Genomic DNA, 19,277 nt, shown 5'->3' with positions numbered 1-19,277 from the left:
TCAAGCACGGTTCAAAACACCATTCCGGAGCTGCATTCTGGAAAGTTCAACTCTCCTCGGGGAACAAACCACAGCCGCAATGCGCCTTTGCTCAGCAAAGCCACGCTGGCCTTTTTCTCCCCTAGCCCTCTGGTCTCCAGAGGGCAAAGAGGGTCTGGGCTGCCTCTGGCTCCCTGGGCCCTGCTGCTTTGCTGGTGGTCTCCTGAGCTTGAAACCCACTCCAAAGGTGTTCTCCTTCGTGGAGAATTAGGAGCTGGCAGGAAAATGCCTTCTGGGCGCAGCCCCAGGAATACCCCCGCAGTCAGCTATGGAGCTCAGCACCGAGGCCCCATCTCACCCACGGTTCAAAACACCATTCCGGAGCTGCATTCTGGAAAGGTAGACTCTCCTCGGGGAACAAACCACAGCCGCAATGCGCCTTTGCTCAGCAAAGCCACGCTTGCCTTTTTCTCCCCTAACCCTCTGGTCTCCAGAGTGCAAAGACGGTCTGGTCTGCCTCTGTCTCCGTGGGCCCTGCTGCTTTGCTGGTGGTGTCCTGAGCTTGAAATCCACTCCAAACCTCTTCTCCTTCGTGGAGAAGCAGGACTTGGCATGAAAATGGCTTCTGGGCGGAGGCTCCAGCAATCCCCCGGAGCCAGGTTAGGGGTTTAACACCGAGGCCACATCTCTCCAATGGCTTCAAACTCAATTCAGGGACCTGCATTCTGGAAAGTTCGACTCTGCTCAGGAAATAACCATAACCCCCATGCGCCTTTGCTCAGCAAAGCCAAGCTTGCCTTTTTCTCCCCTAACCCTCTGGTCTCCAGAGGGCAATGTGGGGCTGGGCTGCCTCTGGCTCCCTGGGCCCTGCTGTTTTGCTGGTGGTCTCCTGAGATGGAAACCCACTCCAATGGTTTGCTTCTTCGTGGAGAAGCAGGAGTTGGCAGGAAAATGCCGTCTGGACGCAGGCCCCAGCAATTCCCCCGGAGCCAGTAAGGGAGGTCCATACCGAGGCCGAAATCCACCCACGGTTCAAAACACCATTCCGGAGCTGCATTCTGGAAAGTTCAACTCTCCTCGGGGAACAAACCACAGCCACAATGCGCCTTTGCTCAGCAAAGCCACGCTGGCCTTTTTCTCCCCTAGCCCTCTGGTCTCCAGAGGGCAAAGAGGGTCTGGGCTGCCTCTGGCTCCCTGGGCCCTGCTGCTTTGCTGGTGGTCTCCTGAGCTGGAAACCCACTCCAAACATATTCTCCTTCACGGAGAGGCAGGAGTAGGCACGAAAATGCCTCCTGGGTGCAGGCCCCAGCAATCCCCACAGAGCTTGCTAGGGGGTTCTGCATCGAGTATCCAGCTCACGCATGGCTTAAAGGAGGTTCTGAGAGCTGCATTCTGGGACTTTCGACTCTCCTCGGGGAACAAAACAGAGCCCAAATGCGCCTTTGCTCAGCAAAGCCACGCTTGCCTTTTCTCCCCTAGCCCTCTTGTCTCCAGATGGCACAGAGGGTCTGGGCTGCTTCTTGCTCCCTGGGCCCTGCTGCTTTGCTGGTGGTCTCCTGAGCTTGAAACCCACTCCAAACGTGTTCTCCTTCATGGAGAATCAGGAACTGGCAGGAAAATGCCGTCTGGGCGCAGGCCCCAGCAATTCCCCCGGAGCCTGCTAGGGAGCTCAGCACCGAGGCCCCATCTCACCCACGGTTCAAAACACCATTCCGGAGCTGCATTCTGGAAAGTTCAACTCTCCTCGGGGAACAAACCACAGCCGCAATGTGCCTTTGCTCAGCAAAGCCACGCTGGCCTTTTTCTCCCCTAGCCCTCTGGTCTCCAGAGGGCACAGTGGGTCTGGGCTGCTTCTGGCTCCCTGGGCCCTGCTGCTTTGCTGGTGGTCTCCTGAGCTTGAAACCCACTCCAAAGGTATTCTCCTTCGTGGAGAGGCAGGAGTAGGCACGAAAATGCCTCCTGGGTGCAGGCCCCAGCAATCCCCACAGAGCTTGCTAGGGGGTTCTGCATCGAGTATCCAGCTCACGCATGGCTTAAAGGAGGTTCTGAGAGCTGCATTCTGGGACTTTCGACTCTCCTCGGGGAACAAAACAGAGCCCAAATGCGCCTTTGCTCAGCAAAGCCACGCTTGCCTTTTCTCCCCTAGCCCTCTTGTCTCCAGATGGCACAGAGGGTCTGGGCTGCTTCTTGCTCCCTGGGCCCTGCTGCTTTGCTGGTGGTCTCCTGAGCTTGAAACCCACTCCAAAGGTATTCTCCTTCGTGGAGAGGCAGGAGTAGGCACGAAAATGCCTCCTGGGTGCAGGCCCCAGCAATCCCCCCGCAGTCAGCTATGGAGCTCAGCACCGAGGCCCCATGTCACCCACGGTTCAAAACACCATTCCGGAGCTGCATTCTGGAAAGGTAGACTCTCCTCGGGGAACAAACTACAGCCGCAATGCGCCTTTGCTCAGCAAAGCCACGCTTGCCTTTTTCTCCCCTAACCCTCTGGTCTCCAGAGTGCAAAGACGGTCTGGCCTGCCTCTGTCTCCGTGGGCCCTGCTGCTTTGCTGGTGGTGTCTTGAGCTTGAAATCCACTCCAAACCTCTTCTCCTTCGTGGAGAAGCAGGACTTGGCATGAAAATGGCTTCTGGGCGCAGGCTCCAGCAATCCCCCGGAGCCAGCTTTGGGGTTTAACACCGAGGCCACATCTCTCCAATGCCTTCAAACTCAATTCAGGGACCTGCATTCTGGAAAGTTCGACTCTGCTCGGGAAATAACCATAACCCCCATGCGCCTTTGCTCAGCAAAGCCACGCTGGCCTTTTTCTCCCCTAGCCCTCTGGTCTCCAGAGGGCAAAGAGGGTCTGGGCTGCCTCTGGCTCCCTGGGCCCTGCTGCTTTGCTGGTGGTCTCCTGAGCTTGAAACCCACTCCAAAGGTGTTCTCCTTCGTGGAGAATTAGGAGCTGGCAGGAAAATGCCTTCTGGGCGCAGCCTCAGGAATACCCCCGCAGTCAGCTATGGAGCTCAGCACCGAGGCCACATCTCACCCACGGTTCAAAACACCATTCCGGAGCTGCATTCTGGAAAGGTAGACTCTCCTCGGGGAACAAACCACAGCCGCAATGCGCCTTTGCTCAGCAAAGCCACGCTTGCCTTTTTCTCGCCTAGCCCTCTGGTCTCCAGAGTGCAAAGACGGTCTGGCCTGCCTCTGTCTCCGTGGGCCCTGCTGCTTTGCTGGTGGTGTCCTGAGCTTGAAATCCACTCCAAACCTCTTCTCCTTCGTGGAGAAGCAGGACTTGGCATGAAAATGGCTTCTGGGCGGAGGCTCCAGCAATCCCCCGGAGCCAGCTTTGGGGTTTAACACCGAGGCCACATCTCTCCAATGGCTTCAAACTCAATTCAGGGACCTGCATTCTGGAAAGTTCGACTCTGCTCAGGAAATAACCATAACCCCCATGCGCCTTTGCTCAGCAAAGCCAAGCTTGCCTTTTTCTCCCCTAACCCTCTGGTCTCCAGAGGGCAATGTGGGGCTGGGCTGCCTCTGGCTCCCTGGGCCCTGCTGTTTTGCTGGTGGTCTCCTGAGATGGAAACCCACTCCAATGGTTTTCTTCTTCGTGGAGAAGCAGGAGTTGGCAGGAAAATGCCGTCTGGACGCAGGCCCCAGCAATTCCCCCGGAGCCAGTAAGGGAGGTCCATACCGAGGCCGAAATCCACCCACGGTTCAAAACACCATTCCGGAGCTGCATTCTGGAAAGTTCAACTCTCCTCGGGGAACAAACCACAGCCGCAATGCGCCTTTGCTCAGCAAAGCCACGCTGGCCTTTTTCTCCCCTAGCCCTCTGGTCTCCAGAGGGCAAAGAGGGTCTGGGCTGCCTCTGGCTCCCTGGGCCCTGCTGCTTTGCTGGTGGTCTCCTGAGCTTGAAACCCACTCCAAACGTGTTCTCCTTCGTGGAGAAGTAGGAGCTGGCAGGAGAATGCCTTCAGGGCGCAGCCCCAGGAATATCCCCCCAGTCAGCTATGGAGCTCAGCACCGAGGCCCCATCTCACCCACGGTTCAAAACACCATTCCGGAGCTGCATTCTGGAAAGTTCAACTCTCCTCGGGGAACAAACCACAGCCGCAATGCGCCTTTGCTCAGCAAAGCCTCGCTTGCCTTTTTCTCCCCTAGCCCTCTGGTCTCCAGAGGGCACAGAGGGTCTGGGCTGCCTCTGGCTCCCTGGGCCCTGCTGCTTTGCTGGTGGTCTCCTGAGCTGGAAACCCACTCCAAACATATTCTCCTTCACGGAGAGGCAGGAGTAGGCACGAAAATGCCTCCTGGGTGCAGGCCCCAGCAATCCCCACAGAGCTTGCTAGGGGGTTCTGCATCGAGTATCCAGCTCACGCATGGCTTAAAGGAGGTTCTGAGAGCTGCATTCTGGGACTTTCGACTCTCCTCGGGGAACAAAACAGAGCCCAAATGCGCCTTTGCTCAGCAAAGCCACGCTTGCCTTTTCTCCCCTAGCACTCTTGTCTCCAGATGGCACAGAGGGTCTGGGCTGCTTCTGGCTCCCTGGGCCCTGCTGCTTTGCTGGTGGTCTCCTGAGCTTGAAACCCACTCCAAACGTGTTCTCCTTCATGGAGAATCAGGAACTGGCAGGAAAATGCCGTCTGGGCGCAGGCCCCAGCAATTCCCCCGGAGCCTGCTAGGGAGCTCAGCACCGAGGCCCCATCTCACCCACGGTTCAAAACACCATTCCGGAGCTGCATTCTGGAAAGTTCAACTCTCCTCGGGGAACAAACCACAGCCGCAATGTGCCTTTGCTCAGCAAAGCCACGCTGGCCTTTTTCTCCCCTAGCCCTCTGGTCTCCAGAGGGCACAGTGGGTCTGGGCTGCTTCTGGCTCCCTGGGCCCTGCTGCTTTGCTGGTGGTCTCCTGAGCTTGAAACCCACTCCAAAGGTATTCTCCTTCGTGGAGAGGCAGGAGTAGGCACGAAAATGCCTCCTGGGTGCAGGCCCCAGCAATCCCCCCGCAGTCAGCTATGGAGCTCAGCACCGAGGCCCCATGTCACCCACGGTTCAAAACACCATTCCGGAGCTGCATTCTGGAAAGGTAGACTCTCCTCGGGGAACAAACTACAGCCGCAATGCGCCTTTGCTCAGCAAAGCCACGCTTGCCTTTTTCTCCCCTAACCCTCTGGTCTCCAGAGGGCAAAGACGGTCTGGCCTGCCTCTGTCTCCGTGGGCCCTGCTGCTTTGCTGGTGGTGTCTTGAGCTTGAAATCCACTCCAAACCTCTTCTCCTTCGTGGAGAAGCAGGACTTGGCATGAAAATGGCTTCTGGGCGCAGGCTCCAGCAATCCCCCGGAGCCAGCTTTGGGGTTTAACACCGAGGCCACATCTCTCCAATGCCTTCAAACTCAATTCAGGGACCTGCATTCTCGAAAGTTCGACTCTGCTCGGGAAATAACCATAACCCCCATGCGCCTTTGCTCAGCAAAGCCACGCTGGCCTTTTTCTCCCCTAGCCCTCTGGTCTCCAGAGGGCAAAGAGGATCTGGGCTGCCTCTGGCTCCCTGGGCCCTGCTGCTTTGCTGGTGGTCTCCTGAGCTTGAAACCCACTCCAAAGGTGTTCTCCTTCGTGGAGAATTAGGAGCTGGCAGGAAAATGCCTTCTGGGCGCAGCCCCAGGAATACCCCCGCAGTCAGCTATGGAGCTCAGCACCGAGGCCCCATCTCACCCACGGTTCAAAACACCATTCCGGAGCTGCATTCTGGAAAGGTAGACTCTCCTCGGGGAACAAACCACAGCCGCAATGCGCCTTTGCTCAGCAAAGCCACGCTTGCCTTTTTCTCGCCTAGCCCTCTGGTCTCCAGAGTGCAAAGACGGTCTGGCCTGCCTCTGTCTCCGTGGGCCCTGCTGCTTTGCTGGTGGTGTCCTGAGCTTGAAATCCACTCCAAACCTCTTCTCCTTCGTGGAGAAGCAGGACTTGGCATGAAAATGGCTTCTGGGCGGAGGCTCCAGCAATCCCCCGGAGCCAGCTTTGGGGTTTAACACCGAGGCCACATCTCTCCAATGGCTTCAAAGTCAATTCAGGGACCTGCATTCTGGAAAGTTCGACTCTGCTCAGGAAATAACCATAACCCCCATGCGCCTTTGCTCAGCAAAGCCAAGCTTGCCTTTTTCTCCCCTAACCCTCTGGTCTCCAGAGGGCAATGTGGGGCTGGGCTGCCTCTGGCTCCCTGGGCCCTGCTGTTTTGCTGGTGGTCTCCTGAGATGGAAACCCACTCCAATGGTTTTCTTCTTCGTGGAGAAGCAGGAGTTGGCAGGAAAATGCCGTCTGGACGCAGGCCCCAGCAATTCCCCCGGAGCCTGCTAGGGAGCTCAGCACCGAGGCCCCATCTCACCCACGGTTCAAAACACCATTCCGGAGCTGCATTCTGGAAAGTTCAACTCTCCTCGGGGAACAAACCACAGCCGCAATGTGCCTTTGCTCAGCAAAGCCACGCTGGCCTTTTTCTCCCCTAGCCCTCTGGTCTCCAGAGGGCACAGTGGGTCTGGGCTGCTTCTGGCTCCCTGGGCCCTGCTGCTTTGCTGGTGGTCTCCTGAGCTTGAAACCCACTCCAAAGGTATTCTCCTTCGTGGAGAGGCAGGAGTAGGCACGAAAATGCCTCCTGGGTGCAGGCCCCAGCAATCCCCCCGCAGTCAGCTATGGAGCTCAGCACCGAGGCCCCATGTCACCCACGGTTCAAAACACCATTCCGGAGCTGCATTCTGGAAAGGTAGACTCTCCTCGGGGAACAAACTACAGCCGCAATGCGCCTTTGCTCAGCAAAGCCACGCTTGCCTTTTTCTCCCCTAACCCTCTGGTCTCCAGAGGGCAAAGACGGTCTGGCCTGCCTCTGTCTCCGTGGGCCCTGCTGCTTTGCTGGTGGTGTCTTGAGCTTGAAATCCACTCCAAACCTCTTCTCCTTCGTGGAGAAGCAGGACTTGGCATGAAAATGGCTTCTGGGCGCAGGCTCCAGCAATCCCCCGGAGCCAGCTTTGGGGTTTAACACCGAGGCCACATCTCTCCAATGCCTTCAAACTCAATTCAGGGACCTGCATTCTCGAAAGTTCGACTCTGCTCGGGAAATAACCATAACCCCCATGCGCCTTTGCTCAGCAAAGCCACGCTGGCCTTTTTCTCCCCTAGCCCTCTGGTCTCCAGAGGGCAAAGAGGATCTGGGCTGCCTCTGGCTCCCTGGGCCCTGCTGCTTTGCTGGTGGTCTCCTGAGCTTGAAACCCACTCCAAAGGTGTTCTCCTTCGTGGAGAATTAGGAGCTGGCAGGAAAATGCCTTCTGGGCGCAGCCCCAGGAATACCCCCGCAGTCAGCTATGGAGCTCAGCACCGAGGCCCCATCTCACCCACGGTTCAAAACACCATTCCGGAGCTGCATTCTGGAAAGGTAGACTCTCCTCGGGGAACAAACCACAGCCGCAATGCGCCTTTGCTCAGCAAAGCCACGCTTGCCTTTTTCTCGCCTAGCCCTCTGGTCTCCAGAGTGCAAAGACGGTCTGGCCTGCCTCTGTCTCCGTGGGCCCTGCTGCTTTGCTGGTGGTGTCCTGAGCTTGAAATCCACTCCAAACCTCTTCTCCTTCGTGGAGAAGCAGGACTTGGCATGAAAATGGCTTCTGGGCGGAGGCTCCAGCAATCCCCCGGAGCCAGCTTTGGGGTTTAACACCGAGGCCACATCTCTCCAATGGCTTCAAAGTCAATTCAGGGACCTGCATTCTGGAAAGTTCGACTCTGCTCAGGAAATAACCATAACCCCCATGCGCCTTTGCTCAGCAAAGCCAAGCTTGCCTTTTTCTCCCCTAACCCTCTGGTCTCCAGAGGGCAATGTGGGGCTGGGCTGCCTCTGGCTCCCTGGGCCCTGCTGTTTTGCTGGTGGTCTCCTGAGATGGAAACCCACTCCAATGGTTTTCTTCTTCGTGGAGAAGCAGGAGTTGGCAGGAAAATGCCGTCTGGACGCAGGCCCCAGCAATTCCCCCGGAGCCAGTAAGAAAGGTCCATACCGAGGCCGAAATCCACCCACGGTTCAAAACACCATTCCGGAGCTGCATTCTGGAAAGTTCAACTCTCCTCGGGGAACAAACCACAGCCACAATGCGCCTTTGCTCAGCAAAGCCACGCTGGCCTTTTTCTCCCCTAGCCCTCTGGTCTCCAGAGGGCAAAGAGGGTCTGGGCTGCCTCTGGCTCCCTGGGCCCTGCTGCTTTGCTGGTGGTCTCCTGAGCTTGAAACCCACTCCAAACGTGTTCTCCTTCGTGGAGAAGTAGGAGCTGGCAGGAGAATGCCTTCAGGGCGCAGCCCCAGGAATATCCCCCCAGTCAGCTATGGAGCTCAGCACCGAGGCCCCATCTCACCCACGGTTCAAAACACCATTCCGGAGCTGCATTCTGGAAAGTTCAACTCTCCTCGGGGAACAAACCACAGCCGCAATGCGCCTTTGCTCAGCAAAGCCTCGCTTGCCTTTTTCTCCCCTAGCCCTCTGGTCTGCAGAGGGCACAGAGGGTCTGGGCTGCCTCTGGCTCCCTGGGCCCTGCTGCTTTGCTGGTGGTCTCCTGAGCTGGAAACCCACTCCAAACATATTCTCCTTCACGGAGAGGCAGGAGTAGGCACGAAAATGCCTCCTGGGTGCAGGCCCCAGCAATCCCCACAGAGCTTGCTAGGGGGTTCTGCATCGAGTATCCAGCTCACGCATGGCTTAAAGGAGGTTCTGAGAGCTGCATTCTGGGACTTTCGACTCTCCTCGGGGAACAAAACAGAGCCCAAATGCGCCTTTGCTCAGCAAAGCCACGCTTGCCTTTTCTCCCCTAGCCCTCTTGTCTCCAGATGGCACAGAGGGTCTGGGCTGCTTCTTGCTCCCTGGGCCCTGCTGCTTTGCTGGTGGTCTCCTGAGCTTGAAACCCACTCCAAACGTGTTCTCCTTCATGGAGAATCAGGAACTGGCAGGAAAATGCCGTCTGGGCGCAGGCCCCAGCAATTCCCCCGGAGCCTGCTAGGGAGCTCAGCACCGAGGCCCCATCTCACCCACGGTTCAAAACACCATTCCGGAGCTGCATTCTGGAAAGTTCAACTCTCCTCGGGGAACAAACCACAGCCGCAATGTGCCTTTGCTCAGCAAAGCCACGCTGGCCTTTTTCTCCCCTAGCCCTCTGGTCTCCAGAGGGCACAGTGGGTCTGGGCTGCTTCTGGCTCCCTGGGCCCTGCTGCTTTGCTGGTGGTCTCCTGAGCTTGAAACCCACTCCAAAGGTATTCTCCTTCGTGGAGAGGCAGGAGTAGGCACGAAAATGCCTCCTGGGTGCAGGCCCCAGCAATCCCCACAGAGCTTGCTAGGGGGTTCTGCATCGAGTATCCAGCTCACGCATGGCTTAAAGGAGGTTCTGAGAGCTGCATTCTGGGACTTTCGACTCTCCTCGGGGAACAAAACAGAGCCCAAATGCGCCTTTGCTCAGCAAAGCCACGCTTGCCTTTTCTCCCCTAGCCCTCTTGTCTCCAGATGGCACAGAGGGTCTGGGCTGCTTCTTGCTCCCTGGGCCCTGCTGCTTTGCTGGTGGTCTCCTGAGCTTGAAACCCACTCCAAAGGTATTCTCCTTCGTGGAGAGGCAGGAGTAGGCACGAAAATGCCTCCTGGGTGCAGGCCCCAGCAATCCCCCCGCAGTCAGCTATGGAGCTCAGCACCGAGGCCCCATGTCACCCACGGTTCAAAACACCATTCCGGAGCTGCATTCTGGAAAGGTAGACTCTCCTCGGGGAACAAACTACAGCCGCAATGCGCCTTTGCTCAGCAAAGCCACGCTTGCCTTTTTCTCCCCTAACCCTCTGGTCTCCAGAGGGCAAAGACGGTCTGGCCTGCCTCTGTCTCCGTGGGCCCTGCTGCTTTGCTGGTGGTGTCTTGAGCTTGAAATCCACTCCAAACCTCTTCTCCTTCGTGGAGAAGCAGGACTTGGCATGAAAATGGCTTCTGGGCGCAGGCTCCAGCAATCCCCCGGAGCCAGCTTTGGGGTTTAACACCGAGGCCACATCTCTCCAATGCCTTCAAACTCAATTCAGGGACCTGCATTCTGGAAAGTTCGACTCTGCTCGGGAAATAACCATAACCCCCATGCGCCTTTGCTCAGCAAAGCCACGCTGGCCTTTTTCTCCCCTAGCCCTCTGGTCTCCAGAGGGCAAAGAGGGTCTGGGCTGCCTCTGGCTCCCTGGGCCCTGCTGCTTTGCTGGTGGTCTCCTGAGCTTGAAACCCACTCCAAAGGTGTTCTCCTTCGTGGAGAATTAGGAGCTGGCAGGAAAATGCCTTCTGGGCGCAGCCTCAGGAATACCCCCGCAGTCAGCTATGGAGCTCAGCACCGAGGCCACATCTCACCCACGGTTCAAAACACCATTCCGGAGCTGCATTCTGGAAAGGTAGACTCTCCTCGGGGAACAAACCACAGCCGCAATGCGCCTTTGCTCAGCAAAGCCACGCTTGCCTTTTTCTCGCCTAGCCCTCTGGTCTCCAGAGTGCAAAGACGGTCTGGCCTGCCTCTGTCTCCGTGGGCCCTGCTGCTTTGCTGGTGGTGTCCTGAGCTTGAAATCCACTCCAAACCTCTTCTCCTTCGTGGAGAAGCAGGACTTGGCATGAAAATGGCTTCTGGGCGGAGGCTCCAGCAATCCCCCGGAGCCAGCTTTGGGGTTTAACACCGAGGCCACATCTCTCCAATGGCTTCAAACTCAATTCAGGGACCTGCATTCTGGAAAGTTCGACTCTGCTCAGGAAATAACCATAACCCCCATGCGCCTTTGCTCAGCAAAGCCAAGCTTGCCTTTTTCTCCCCTAACCCTCTGGTCTCCAGAGGGCAATGTGGGGCTGGGCTGCCTCTGGCTCCCTGGGCCCTGCTGTTTTGCTGGTGGTCTCCTGAGATGGAAACCCACTCCAATGGTTTTCTTCTTCGTGGAGAAGCAGGAGTTGGCAGGAAAATGCCGTCTGGACGCAGGCCCCAGCAATTCCCCCGGAGCCAGTAAGGGAGGTCCATACCGAGGCCGAAATCCACCCACGGTTCAAAACACCATTCCGGAGCTGCATTCTGGAAAGTTCAACTCTCCTCGGGGAACAAACCACAGCCGCAATGCGCCTTTGCTCAGCAAAGCCACGCTGGCCTTTTTCTCCCCTAGCCCTCTGGTCTCCAGAGGGCAAAGAGGGTCTGGGCTGCCTCTGGCTCCCTGGGCCCTGCTGCTTTGCTGGTGGTCTCCTGAGCTTGAAACCCACTCCAAACGTGTTCTCCTTCGTGGAGAAGTAGGAGCTGGCAGGAGAATGCCTTCAGGGCGCAGCCCCAGGAATATCCCCCCAGTCAGCTATGGAGCTCAGCACCGAGGCCCCATCTCACCCACGGTTCAAAACACCATTCCGGAGCTGCATTCTGGAAAGTTCAACTCTCCTCGGGGAACAAACCACAGCCGCAATGCGCCTTTGCTCAGCAAAGCCTCGCTTGCCTTTTTCTCCCCTAGCCCTCTGGTCTCCAGAGGGCACAGAGGGTCTGGGCTGCCTCTGGCTCCCTGGGCCCTGCTGCTTTGCTGGTGGTCTCCTGAGCTGGAAACCCACTCCAAACATATTCTCCTTCACGGAGAGGCAGGAGTAGGCACGAAAATGCCTCCTGGGTGCAGGCCCCAGCAATCCCCACAGAGCTTGCTAGGGGGTTCTGCATCGAGTATCCAGCTCACGCATGGCTTAAAGGAGGTTCTGAGAGCTGCATTCTGGGACTTTCGACTCTCCTCGGGGAACAAAACAGAGCCCAAATGCGCCTTTGCTCAGCAAAGCCACGCTTGCCTTTTCTCCCCTAGCACTCTTGTCTCCAGATGGCACAGAGGGTCTGGGCTGCTTCTGGCTCCCTGGGCCCTGCTGCTTTGCTGGTGGTCTCCTGAGCTTGAAACCCACTCCAAACGTGTTCTCCTTCATGGAGAATCAGGAACTGGCAGGAAAATGCCGTCTGGGCGCAGGCCCCAGCAATTCCCCCGGAGCCTGCTAGGGAGCTCAGCACCGAGGCCCCATCTCACCCACGGTTCAAAACACCATTCCGGAGCTGCATTCTGGAAAGTTCAACTCTCCTCGGGGAACAAACCACAGCCGCAATGTGCCTTTGCTCAGCAAAGCCACGCTGGCCTTTTTCTCCCCTAGCCCTCTGGTCTCCAGAGGGCACAGTGGGTCTGGGCTGCTTCTGGCTCCCTGGGCCCTGCTGCTTTGCTGGTGGTCTCCTGAGCTTGAAACCCACTCCAAAGGTATTCTCCTTCGTGGAGAGGCAGGAGTAGGCACGAAAATGCCTCCTGGGTGCAGGCCCCAGCAATCCCCCCGCAGTCAGCTATGGAGCTCAGCACCGAGGCCCCATGTCACCCACGGTTCAAAACACCATTCCGGAGCTGCATTCTGGAAAGGTAGACTCTCCTCGGGGAACAAACTACAGCCGCAATGCGCCTTTGCTCAGCAAAGCCACGCTTGCCTTTTTCTCCCCTAACCCTCTGGTCTCCAGAGGGCAAAGACGGTCTGGCCTGCCTCTGTCTCCGTGGGCCCTGCTGCTTTGCTGGTGGTGTCTTGAGCTTGAAATCCACTCCAAACCTCTTCTCCTTCGTGGAGAAGCAGGACTTGGCATGAAAATGGCTTCTGGGCGCAGGCTCCAGCAATCCCCCGGAGCCAGCTTTGGGGTTTAACACCGAGGCCACATCTCTCCAATGCCTTCAAACTCAATTCAGGGACCTGCATTCTGGAAAGTTCGACTCTGCTCGGGAAATAACCATAACCCCCATGCGCCTTTGCTCAGCAAAGCCACGCTGGCCTTTTTCTCCCCTAGCCCTCTGGTCTCCAGAGGGCAAAGAGAGTCTGGGCTGCCTCTGGCTCCCTGGGCCCTGCTGCTTTGCTGGTGGTCTCCTGAGCTTGAAACCCACTCCAAAGGTGTTCTCCTTCGTGGAGAATTAGGAGCTGGCAGGAAAATGCCTTCTGGGCGCAGCCCCAGGAATACCCCCGCAGTCAGCTATGGAGCTCAGCACCGAGGCCCCATCTCACCCACGGTTCAAAACACCATTCCGGAGCTGCATTCTGGAAAGGTAGACTCTCCTCGGGGAACAAACCACAGCCGCAATGCGCCTTTGCTCAGCAAAGCCACGCTTGCCTTTTTCTCGCCTAGCCCTCTGGTCTCCAGAGTGCAAAGACGGTCTGGCCTGCCTCTGTCTCCGTGGGCCCTGCTGCTTTGCTGGTGGTGTCCTGAGCTTGAAATCCACTCCAAACCTCTTCTCCTTCGTGGAGAAGCAGGACTTGGCATGAAAATGGCTTCTGGGCGGAGGCTCCAGCAATCCCCCGGAGCCAGCTTTGGGGTTTAACACCGAGGCCACATCTCTCCAATGGCTTCAAACTCAATTCAGGGACCTGCATTCTGGAAAGTTCGACTCTGCTCAGGAAATAACCATAACCCCCATGCGCCTTTGCTCAGCAAAGCCAAGCTTGCCTTTTTCTCCCCTAACCCTCTGGTCTCCAGAGGGCAATGTGGGTCTGGGCTGCCTCTGGCTCCCTGGGCCCTGCTGCTTTGCTGGTGGTCTCCTGAGATGGAAACCCACTCCAATGGTTTTCTTCTTCGTGGAGAAGCAGGAGTTGGCAGGAAAATGCCGTCTGGACGCAGGCCCCAGCAATTCCCCCGGAGCCAGTAAGAAAGGTCCATACCGAGGCCGAAATCCACCCACGGTTCAAAACACCATTCCGGAGCTGCATTCTGGAAAGTTCAACTCTCCTCGGGGAACAAACCACAGCCGCAATGCGCCTTTGCTCAGCAAAGCCACGCTGGCCTTTTTCTCCCCTAGCCCTCTGGTCTCCAGAGGGCAAAGAGGGTCTGGGCTGCCTCTGGCTCCCTGGGCCCTGCTGCTTTGCTGGTGGTCTCCTGAGCTTGAAACCCACTCCAAACGTGTTCTCCTTCGTGGAGAAGTAGGAGCTGGCAGGAGAATGCCTTCAGGGCGCAGCCCCAGGAATATCCCCCCAGTCAGCTATGGAGCTCAGCACCGAGGCCCCATCTCACCCACGGTTCAAAACACCATTCCGGAGCTGCATTCTGGAAAGTTCAACTCTCCTCGGGGAACAAACCACAGCCGCAATGCGCCTTTGCTCAGCAAAGCCTCGCTTGCCTTTTTCTCCCCTAGCCCTCTGGTCTCCAGAGGGCACAGAGGGTCTGGGCTGCCTCTGGCTCCCTGGGCCCTGCTGCTTTGCTGGTGGTCTCCTGAGCTGGAAACCCACTCCAAACATATTCTCCTTCACGGAGAGGCAGGAGTAGGCACGAAAATGCCTCCTGGGTGCAGGCCCCAGCAATCCCCACAGAGCTTGCTAGGGGGTTCTGCATCGAGTATCCAGCTCACGCATGGCTTAAAGGAGGTTCTGAGAGCTGCATTCTGGGACTTTCGACTCTCCTCGGGGAACAAAACAGAGCCCAAATGCGCCTTTGCTCAGCAAAGCCACGCTTGCCTTTTCTCCCCTAGCACTCTTGTCTCCAGATGGCACAGAGGGTCTGGGCTGCTTCTGGCTCCCTGGGCCCTGCTGCTTTGCTGGTGGTCTCCTGAGCTTGAAACCCACTCCAAACGTGTTCTCCTTCATGGAGAATCAGGAACTGGCAGGAAAATGCCGTCTGGGCGCAGGCCCCAGCAATTCCCCCGGAGCCTGCTAGGGAGCTCAGCACCGAGGCCCCATCTCACCCACGGTTCAAAACACCATTCCGGAGCTGCATTCTGGAAAGTTCAACTCTCCTCGGGGAACAAACCACAGCCGCAATGTGCCTTTGCTCAGCAAAGCCACGCTGGCCTTTTTCTCCCCTAGCCCTCTGGTCTCCAGAGGGCACAGTGGGTCTGGGCTGCTTCTGGCTCCCTGGGCCCTGCTGCTTTGCTGGTGGTCTCCTGAGCTTGAAACCCACTCCAAACGTATTCTCCTTCGTGGAGAGGCAGGAGTAGGCACGAAAATGCCTCCTGGGTGCAGGCCCCAGCAATCCCCCCGCAGTCAGCTATGGAGCTCAGCACCGAGGCCCCATGTCACCCACGGTTCAAAACACCATTCCGGAGCTGCATTCTGGAAAGGTAGACTCTCCTCGGGGAACAAACTACAGCCGCAATGCGCCTTTGCTCAGCAAAGCCACGCTTGCCTTTTTCTCCCCTAACCCTCTGGTCTCCAGAGGGCAAAGACGGTCTGGCCTGCCTCTGTCTCCGTGGGCCCTGCTGCTTTGCTGGTGGTGTCTTGAGCTTGAAATCCACTCCAAACCTCTTCTCCTTCGTGGAGAAGCAGGACTTGGCATGAAAATGGCTTCTGGGCGCAGGCTCCAGCAATCCCCCGGAGCCAGCTTTGGGGTTTAACACCGAGGCCACATCTCTCCAATGCCTTCAAACTCAATTCAGGGACCTGCATTCTGGAAAGTTCGACTCTGCTCGGGAAATAACCATAACCCCCATGCGCCTTTGCTCAGCAAAGCCACGCTGGCCTTTTTCTCCCCTAGCCCTCTGGTCTCCAGAGGGCAAAGAGGGTCTGGGCTGCCTCTGGCTCCCTGGGCCCTGCTGCTTTGCTGGTGGTCTCCTGAGCTTGAAACCCACTCCAAAGGTGTTCTCCTTCGTGGAGAATTAGGAGCTGGCAGGAAAATGCCTTCTGGGCGCAGCCCCAGGAATACCCCCGCAGTCAGCTATGGAGCTCAGCACCGAGGCCCCATCTCACCCACGGTTCAAAACACCATTCCGGAGCTGCATTCTGGAAAGGTAGACTCTCCTCGGGGAACAAACCACAGCCGCAATGCGCCTTTGCTCAGCAAAGCCACGCTTGCCTTTTTCTCCCCTAGCCCTCTGGTCTCCAGAGTGCAAAGACGGTCTGGCCTGCCTCTGTCTCCGTGGGCCCTGCTGCTTTGCTGGTGGTGTCCTGAGCTTGAAATCCACTCCAAACCTCTTCTCCTTCGTGGAGAAGCAGGACTTGGCATGAAAATGGCTTCTGGGCGGAGGCTCCAGCAATCCCCCGGAGCCAGCTTTGGGGTTTAACACCGAGGCCACATCTCTCCAATGGCTTCAAACTCAATTCAGGGACCTGCATTCTGGAAAGTTCGACTCTGCTCAGGAAATAACCATAACCCCCATGCGCCTTTGCTCAGCAAAGCCAAGCTTGCCTTTTTCTCCCCTAACCCTCTGGTCTCCAGAGGGCAATGTGGGGCTGGGCTGCCTCTGGCTCCCTGGGCCCTGCTGTTTTGCTGGTGGTCTCCTGAGATGGAAACCCACTCCAATGGTTTTCTTCTTCGTGGAGAAGCAGGAGTTGGCAGGAAAATGCCGTCTGGACGCAGGCCCCAGCAATTCCCCCGGAGCCAGTAAGAAAGGTCCATACCGAGGCCGAAATCCACCCACGGTTCAAAACACCATTCCGGAGCTGCATTCTGGAAAGTTCAACTCTCCTCGGGGAACAAACCACAGCCACAATGCGCCTTTGCTCAGCAAAGCCACGCTGGCCTTTTTCTCCCCTAGCCCTCTGGTCTCCAGAGGGCAAAGAGGGTCTGGGCTGCCTCTGGCTCCCTGGGCCCTGCTGCTTTGCTGGTGGTCTCCTGAGCTTGAAACCCACTCCAAACGTGTTCTCCTTCGTGGAGAAGTAGGAGCTGGCAGGAGAATGCCTTCAGGGCGCAGCCCCAGGAATATCCCCCCAGTCAGCTATGGAGCTCAGCACCGAGGCCCCATCTCACCCACGGTTCAAAACACCATTCCGGAGCTGCATTCTGGAAAGTTCAACTCTCCTCGGGGAACAAACCACAGCCGCAATGCGCCTTTGCTCAGCAAAGCCTCGCTTGCCTTTTTCTCCCCTAGCCCTCTGGTCTCCAGAGGGCACAGAGGGTCTGGGCTGCCTCTGGCTCCCTGGGCCCTGCTGCTTTGCTGGTGGTCTCCTGAGCTGGAAACCCACTCCAAACATATTCTCCTTCACGGAGAGGCAGGAGTAGGCACGAAAATGCCTCCTGGGTGCAGGCCCCAGCAATCCCCACAGAGCTTGCTAGGGGGTTCTGCATCGAGTATCCAGCTCACGCATGGCTTAAAGGAGGTTCTGAGAGCTGCATTCTGGGACTTTCGACTCTCCTCGGGGAACAAAACAGAGCCCAAATGCGCCTTTGCTCAGCAAAGCCACGCTTGCCTTTTCTCCCCTAGCCCTCTTGTCTCCAGATGGCACAGAGGGTCTGGGCTGCTTCTGGCTCCCTGGGCCCTGCTGCTTTGCTGGTGGTCTCCTGAGCTTGAAACCCACTCCAAACGTGTTCTCCTTCATGGAGAATCAGGAACTGGCAGGAAAATGCCGTCTGGGCGCAGGCCCCAGCAATTCCCCCGGAGCCTGCTAGGGAGCTCAGCACCGAGGCCCCATCTCACCCACGGTTCAAAACACCATTCCGGAGCTGCATTCTGGAAAGTTCAACTCTCCTCGGGGAACAAACCACAGCCGCAATGTGCCTTTGCTCAGCAAAGCCACGCTGGCCTTTTTCTCCCCTAGCCCTCTGGTCTCCAGAGGGCACAGTGGGTCTGGGCTGCTTCTGGCTCCCTGGGCCCTGCTGCTTTGCTGGTGGTCTCCTGAGCTTGAAACCCACTCCAAAGGTATTCTCCTTCGTGGAGAGGCAGGAGTAGGCACGAAAATGCCTCCTGGGTGCAGGCCCCAGCAATCCCCCCGCAGTCAGCTATGGAGCTCAGCACCGAGGCCCCATGTCACCCACGGTTCAAAACACCATTCCGGAGCTGCATTCTGGAAAGGTAGACTCTCCTCGGGGAACAAACTACAGCCGCAATGCGCCTTTGCTCAGCAAAGCCACGCTTGCCTTTTTCTCCCCTAACCCTCTGGTCTCCAGAGGGCACAGAGGGTCTGGCCTGCCTCTGTCTCCGTGGGCCCTGCTGCTTTGCTGGTGGTGTCTTGAGCTTGAAATCCACTCCAAACCTCTTCTCCTTCGTGGAGAAGCAGGACTTGGCATGAAAATGGCTTCTGGGCGCAGGCTCCAGCAATCCCCCGGAGACAGCTTTGGGGTTTAACACCGAGGCCACATCTCTCCAATGCCTTCAAACTCAATTCAGGGACCTGCATTCTGGAAAGTTCGACTCTGCTCGGGAAATAACCATAACCCCCATGCGCCTTTGCTCAGCAAAGCCACGCTGGCCTTTTTCTCCCCTAGCCCTCTGGTCTCCAGAGGGCAAAGAGGGTCTGGGCTGCCTCTGGCTCCCTGGGCCCTGCTGCTTTGCTGGTGGTCTCCTGAGCTTGAAACCCACTCCAAAGGTGTTCTCCTTCGTGGAGAATTAGGAGCTGGCCGGAAAATGCCTTCTGGGCGCAGCCCCAGGAATACCCCCGCAGTCAGCTATGGAGCTCAGCACCGAGGCCCCATCTCACCCACGGTTCAAAACACCATTCCGGAGCTGCATTCTGGAAAGGTAGACTCTCCTCGGGGAACAAACCACAGCCGCAATGCGCCTTTGCTCAGCAAAGCCACGCTTGCCTTTTTCTCGCCTAGCCCTCTGGTCTCCAGAGTGCAAAGACGGTCTGGCCTGCCTCTGTCTCCGTGGGCCCTGCTGCTTTGCTGGTGGTGTCCTGAGCTTGAAATCCACTCCAAACCTCTTCTCATTCGTGGAGAAGCAGGAGTTGGCAGGAAAATACCTTCTGCGCGCAGCCCCGGGAATACCCCCGTAGTCAATTAGGGAGCTCTGCACGGAGGCCCCATGTCACCCATAGCTCAAAACTCCATTCAGGGAGCTGCATTCTGGAAAGGTAGACTCTCCTCGGGGAACAAACCACAGCCGCAATGCGCCTTTGCTCAGCAAAGCCACGCTTGCCTTTTTCTCCCCTAACCCTCTGGTCTCCAGAGTGCAAAGACGATCTGGGCTGCCTCTGTCTCCGTGGGCCCTGCTGCTTTGCTGGTGGTGTCCTGAGCTTGAAATCCACTCCAAACCTCTTCTATTTCCTTGAGAAGCAGGAGTTGGCATGAAAATGGCTTCTGGGCGCAGGCCCCAGCAATTCCCCCGGAGCCAGCTAGGGAGCTCAGCACCGAGGCCCCTTCGCACCCACGGTTCAAAACACCATTCCGGAGCTGCATTCTGGAAAGTTCAACTCTCCTCGGGGAACAAACCACAGCCGCAATGCGCCTTTGCTCAGCAAAGCCTCTATTGCCTTTTTCTCCCCTAACACTCTGGTCTCCAGAGGGCAAAGACGGTCTGGCCTGCCTCTGTCTCCGTGGGCACTGCTGCTTTGCTGGTGGTGTCCTGAGCTTGAAATCCACTCCAAACCTCTTCTCATTCGTGGAGAAACAGGAGTTGGCAAGAAAATGGCTTCTG

This window comes from Sus scrofa, chromosome 6 (genome assembly GCF_054392235.1).
Source record: "Sus scrofa isolate SSC_HxYL_T2T_F1_AM1 chromosome 6, Sscrofa_HxYL_maternal_Yorkshire_Landrace_v2.0, whole genome shotgun sequence".
Lineage (NCBI taxonomy): Eukaryota > Metazoa > Chordata > Mammalia > Artiodactyla > Suidae > Sus > Sus scrofa.
This window is presented reverse-complemented; position numbering follows the sequence as displayed.